Below are 6,693 nucleotides of genomic sequence, written 5' to 3' on the forward strand. Positions count from 1 at the left end.
GTTTTCTCCTCCACAGATGCTGCCAGACCTGCTGAGCTTTTCCAGCAACTTTTTTTTTGATCCTGAAAGTAAAATCTTAGAAGATAAAATGTAAGCATCTCTGAGACTGTGCAAGCTTGAATGAAAGGGAGGGGTGCAAGATGAATAATGAATAGATCTAAGTCTTCTTTTGCTGTTTTAGTCTTACATATTTGTAATGAATTACATTCTTAAAAATGGTGTTTCATCCCCTTAAGGATGGGGGCATGTAAGCAGTGTCTTTTTATTTTTGTGTCTTTAAAAACAATATTCTGTAATAAGAAAGAATTGTTTTTAAAAACAGGGATTACCAGGATGGCTGCAAAATTTCACAACAAGGAATACTGTATCTCTTGTATTTGTAAGCCACTCTGCTCTTGTGGCTGTGGGTTCCTGCAATGGGCAGGTGATCAGGAGCCGAGGAGTGTTTACAAGTGATTCTCAGCTAACTGAACACATTGGAGCTGAAAACAAGTTACATAGACACAGACACAGAGAGACAAAGATATTGGAGTGTCTGCTGGTGTTGTTGTCCCAGTGCTTTTCCTGCAGCAGTTGCATGTGAGCTGTGACTTTTAAATTGCTAAGGCAGAGATTTTTTCCAAGTGAACCATCCATTCTGTGTTTCTTACAAATCAAAGGTATGTGTAAATAATTGCTGCATTTCTAAAAAGGAGTTACTTAAACTCAGTGATGTTTGCGTTGTTTCTTTATTCAAGAAGTGGGGGAAGCAGTTTGTAGATGATGTGATAATTTTGGGGCGGCAGGGGATGCAGTGAGAGCTTTGACTAGCAACAGGTAGCTGGTAGTTTTGAGCATTTATGACGAGACATGGATGCTAAAGAACGTCAGTCTGATGACAACCACCATTCATGATGATCATGGCTGATCATTCAACTCAATAGCCTGTTCCTACCTTTCCCCCGTATCTTTGGATCCCTTTAGCCCAAGCACTTTATCAACCTCCTTCTTGAAATCATATAATGTTTTTGCCTTGACTGCTTCCTGTGGTAGCTAGTTCCACAGATTCACCACTCTTTGGATGAAGAAATTTCTTCTCATCTCAGTCCAAAATAGTCCTTAGACTATGAACGCTGGTCCTGGACTGCCTGCAATCAGGAAGATCCTTCCTGCATGTATCCTGTTCAGTCCCTTTTGAGGTTTATAGGTTTCTATGAGATCCAGTAGACCTAGTTAATATAGTTAAAATGCAAGGTCTCCTGTGAAGAAGTGAAAAATAACTGATAAAAACACATCAAAGAACAGAAAGTCCTGGAGAGCCAAAAAGAACACCTTCCAAACCCACAACCACCTCCATCTAGAAGGACAAAGACAGCAGATATATGGGAACACCACCACCTCCAAGTTCCCCTCCAAGCCACTCACCATCCTCATTTGGAAATACAGCACCGTTCCTTCACTGTCACTGGGTCAAAATTCTGGAATCCTCTCCCTAACTGCAGTGTTAGTCAACCCAAGTGGACTGCAGCGGTTCATGAAGGCAGCTTACCGCCACCTTCTCAAAGAGAACTAGGGACAGGCAATAAAATGCTGGCCAGCCAGCGACACACACATCCCACAAATGAATTTTTTAAAAAATCATCAAACCCTGTGGGCTGGTGCTATTGACTGTATTTCCCTTTAATTGACTGTGATTACACCAATAAAACCAATGTTTTGTTGTTTGCGCCTGTCTGTATGTGTGTTGGGGAGTTCAAAAAGGGACTAGTGTTTGAACCAATACAGCCATATTCCATAAAAATTGAAAGAGCTGCCGATGCCGTAAATCAGAAAAGAAAACCATAAATTGCTGGAAAAACTCAGCAGGTCTGGCAGCATCTGTGGAGAGAAATCAGAGTTAACATTTCAAGTCAAGTGACCCTACCTCGCAGTAGGCTGTGTGTGAGCCATATTTCACAGCTGTTTACTTGTAATCAGAGTTTTTGTGATAAACAGTGGTTCTAGTTAAGTACAGAAGCCTGGTCAGGGTTTTCTATTCACTTGATTCCAACAAATAGGGATATTGGGGATTTTGCATTCTTTGAGTAAATCATTAACTTTTATAGATTCCTAGAAACCCTACAGTGCACAAAGAGGCCATTTGGCCTATTGAATCCACATCAACCTTCCAAAAAACAGCCCATCCAGACCCAGCACCCCCACCCCCACCCCATCCCTGAAACCCTGCCTTTACCATGGCTAACCCACCTACCCTGCACGTCCCCAGTCACTACAGACAATTTACCACGGGCAAATGTGGGAAGAAAACTGGAGCACCCAGAGGATACCCACGCAGACACTGGGAAAATGTGCCAACTCCACAAAGACAGTCACCCGAGACTGGAATCAAATCCGGGTTCCTGCTGCTGTAGGCAGTAGTACTAATCACTGAGCAATCGTGCTCCCAAGAGTGACTCAAGAATAGTGGGGCTTGAGAATCAGCATACTTTCCCAGTGAGTTGTAACACACCTGAGAGACAGGAAAAGAAATGGGAAAGAAAATTTAAACGAGGCAAATTGTATATGCCTGGGTTCTTTTCTTTGGAACAGAGAAGGTTGAATGGAGTGTCTGATAGAAATGTTTCACATAAAAAGGGGCATGGACAGGGTGAATGCAAAGTGGGTGTCAAGAACAAAAGGGTATAATTTTAAAATGAAAGGCAGGAGGTTTTGAGCGGATTTAAGGAAAATCTCCTTCACCCAGCAGGAGGTGGGGGGCTGGAATGCACTGCCTGGGAGAGTAGTTGAGGTTGGAAACCTCACAACCTTTGACAAGTACTGGAATAAACACTTGAATTAACATTCTAGGCTATGGACTTAGTGTGGGAAAGTGGGAATAATGAAGGTAATATTACATTTTTGGCAGCACAGACTCAATGAGCTGAAGAGCTTCTTCTGTAATGTATGATTCTATAATTCTGTGGGCGTGGAACTTGAATTGCACAGGGAAAGACAAGAGTGGTGAGAGGAAAAGAGAAAAAAAATTCCAGCTTAGAAGACTGCAGTTTTAAAAAAAAGGCCTTAGATGCAGAAGAAAGCTCTGATGAGGAAACCATCAGTATAATCTAGAATCTGGTAAGGAAATGTTTAAATGTACAGATTTATATAAATCTAAAAAATGGAAGAAAAATTTGCAGATTCATTTTTTACATCATTTGAAAAGGCAGCAAAACAAATGAAATGATTGAAAGAAAATAAAACACTGCCCAGGCAGAGCTCATGACATTCATGTATCACTTACAGAAGAGGTTTATACAGATTATATTGCTGTATAAAAAGGCCATTCTGGGTACCTATGAGTTAGCCTCTGAATCATACACGCAAAACTTTTGAACTTCAAGGAAACAGCCTGGATAGATTACATTGAATTTGAAAGAGTTAAACAAAGCCATTTTAACTGGTGGATATGCACATTAGAAGTAAATACCACATATGAAACCCTTAAATAAATTATTTTCTGAGAAGAATTTAAAAACTCACTACTTTTAGTTATTAGAACCAATGTAAAAGGTTGCAACAGCAAGACAAACAGCAGGAACGGCTGATGATTATGTGCATTTAGAATAGAACTTGCTGTCTGGACTAGTGGCAATAGGAGTTGCTCACAAATTACACATGGATGGAGGTGACCTCCTCCTAGGTAATGATTTGGCTGGAGTGGAAGTTTTTGCTTTGCCTATGATCACTGAAGGTCCGAGTGAGGTTAAAGGAACTGAACAATCAGAGGAACAAGTTCCAGGTATCTTTCCATCACACAGAATCATAGAATCCCTACAACATGGAAACAGGTCATTCAGTCCATCATGTCCACACTGACCTTCTGAAGAGTATCTCACCCAGACCCACCCCCGTTTCTATCCCTGCAACCCTGTATTTCCCATGGACAATCCACCTAGCCTGCACATCCCTGAACATTATGGGCAAGGCAGCATGGCCAATCCACTTAAACTGCACATTGGTGGACTTGGGAGGAAATCCACTCAGACACAGGGAGAACGTGCAAACTCCACACAGGGAGTCACTTGAGGATGGAATCAGACCCAGGTCCCTAGCACTGTGAAGCAGCAGTGCTAACCACTGAGCCACTGTGCCACCCCTCATTTCATTCTGTACCAACGTTACAATTGTAGGGTCACAATCTCCACGGGCCATGATCTGTGCTGCTCTGGCCCCCAGTGCTGACTCAGTTTGCCTTGACCTGGAAACTGGGAACTGCTCCCCTCCCTCAGTTTGCTCTTCCCTTCCAAAACAGATCATCTGGTCATTAACTCATTGCTGTCGTGTGGGATCTTGCTGAGCTGAGATAATCCGTGCCTACACCAGTAATTACACAACAGGTATTTCATTGGGTGTGTAGCACTTCGGGACATCTAATCAGAATATGGCAAAACGGCGGCACAGTAGGATGCTCCAGGTGGAGCTCCTCTGCTCCGTCCGTTCCTTTTCTTTCTTTTTTCTTCTCTCTTCTGCACTTTTCTTTTCCCAAACTTTTAACATCTAAACCTACCCGGAAGAAATGGAGGAGGCGACTCCCAGACCAGAAGCTATCACTGGTGAGTCCCAAAGGCGAATGCAAGACCGGGCCAGCGCGGGGGATGGGGGCGAGTGCAAGACTGGGCCAGCGTGGGGGGAGCTAGTCCAAGACCAGGCCAGTCCTGGAGGCAAGTCCTGCGGGGGGAGTGAGTCTTGGACTGGTATAATAGGGTAATTCCAAAAATGGTGTGGGAGGCCAGTTCCAGACTGGAGGCCAGCACAGGAGAGAGGCCCTTGCAGACTGGAAGTGAGGCCTTAAGGTTTGAAGCCCGGCATGGTCTGGAGACTTGTCCTGGTGTGGTCTGGAAGCTCGGTGCTGACACGGACTCGGTGAAAAGAGCTGTAACTTGAGTACTTTTTAAAAACATTGTATTCCAATGCTGGACTTTATTTATTAATCTTTAAATTCTCTAACAAATACTTAAGTATCTGTACCTAGGTATCCTGTACCTAAGATGGCGCCATAAGCAGCGACATTGAAGCTTTTCACTTCACTCATTGGAGTGCACATGACAATAAAGCAAATTCTAAGATTAAGAAAAGCACTGTATACATTCTAGTCCATTAAAACCAGCCCCAACCGACCTTTCACCTCTCACTCATCTGGTACTTGCTACCCTCTGACCTTACCCTGAAATGGCTATCCTTTAACCTGGTTTCTAGGAGGTGGGTTGGAGGGATATTCAAGGGGCAGCAGTGCTAACCACTGAACCACAGTGCCATGTAGTGACCAGAGCAACGGCTGAACAAAATCCATCACCAGAGGTCATGTAATAATACATGCAGATGTTAGAGTAGCTGAAACTTTCTATAGGATGGGGATAATTCAAAAGAAATATGTAATATGTCTTCACTAGTTGAGGCTCAGAAAACAAATCCAAAGTTAAACAAGTTAACACATTCAGTTCACACTGAAGCTGAGGATGAAGGGGCTCCAGTGTAGAATTTTATTCGAAATATAGCTTTGATAAGGAAGTGGAGTCATCCTCCCGTACCTGCAGGCAAAAAATGGACAGTTGTTCATCAAAGAATGGTACCATCCAGATATTGTAAGGAGAAATTGCAAGTAGCACATAAAATTCTCATGGCAAATCATATTAGAATACAGAAAATGCAGACATCAATAAAGTGGTGTTTTACATGGCCAGGGCTTCATAAAGATGTAATGCAGTTTTGTAGAACATCTTATACATGTAAAGTAGTGGGAAACACTCAATATTTAATCAAATGGGCTCCTTTAATACCCAGAGCAATTTTTGAAGAACCATTTGCAACAAAGATAGTAGTCTGTGTTGGACCATTGCTGAAAATTAAAGTGAGACACCAGTATATGCTTACACCACAGATATGCTAATCCACTCCATATCATTCACATTCAAACAGTGTTCCTTCTAATTTTTTTTCTTTCATGCAGACCTCCAAGGTTCACGTGCAACAGCAATATTCAGAACCGGAGGTCAATGCAGTGTCTGAGAATCGGAACACAGCTGTACGTGTGTCCAAATGCACAGATTACTCTCAAGACAATGATTAAGGCATACTGTCATGAAAACCTGTCATGGACAAAGAATTGGATTTTTAAAATTTGCTACCAAAGATTCCCCAAATTAATCTACTGGGTTTAATCCATTTGAATTATGGACATGAGATTAAAGGTCCATTAAAATTGATCAAGGAAATGATTTAAAACAGAAAGATGAAATGTCAATACTGTGTTAAGTTCCTATGTTTCTACAGAGATTCACAGAGGCATGTAAACTAGCACAGGAACATGTGAAAACTTGACACAGCAAAGATGAAAGAACAGGCAGACAAACATGCTGGAATGTTTCAAACAGGAGACACAGTTTTAGCATTTTTCCCTTCATAGGTGAACCTCTGAAAGCGATAATCCATGGTCTATACAAGAGTAGTTAGGCAATCTAGTAAAGTGACTTATCTGGTAAAAATTCCAGGTCACAGAGACAGAAGAATCAATTAGGTCACATAATGATGATATTGCTTTATCAAAGAAGAGAGGAAGATAAAAGAAGAAAATATGTCAAGAGGAGGCTGACAGAAACAGTAAGAATGAGGTAGATGGAAATGTATACAGTTCAGAAAGTGAACCTCATAATCTTATTAACCAAGAATGAAATACTG

This window comes from Rhincodon typus, chromosome 27, assembly GCF_021869965.1.
Source record: "Rhincodon typus isolate 14 chromosome 27, sRhiTyp1.1, whole genome shotgun sequence".
Taxonomy (NCBI): domain Eukaryota; kingdom Metazoa; phylum Chordata; class Chondrichthyes; order Orectolobiformes; family Rhincodontidae; genus Rhincodon; species Rhincodon typus.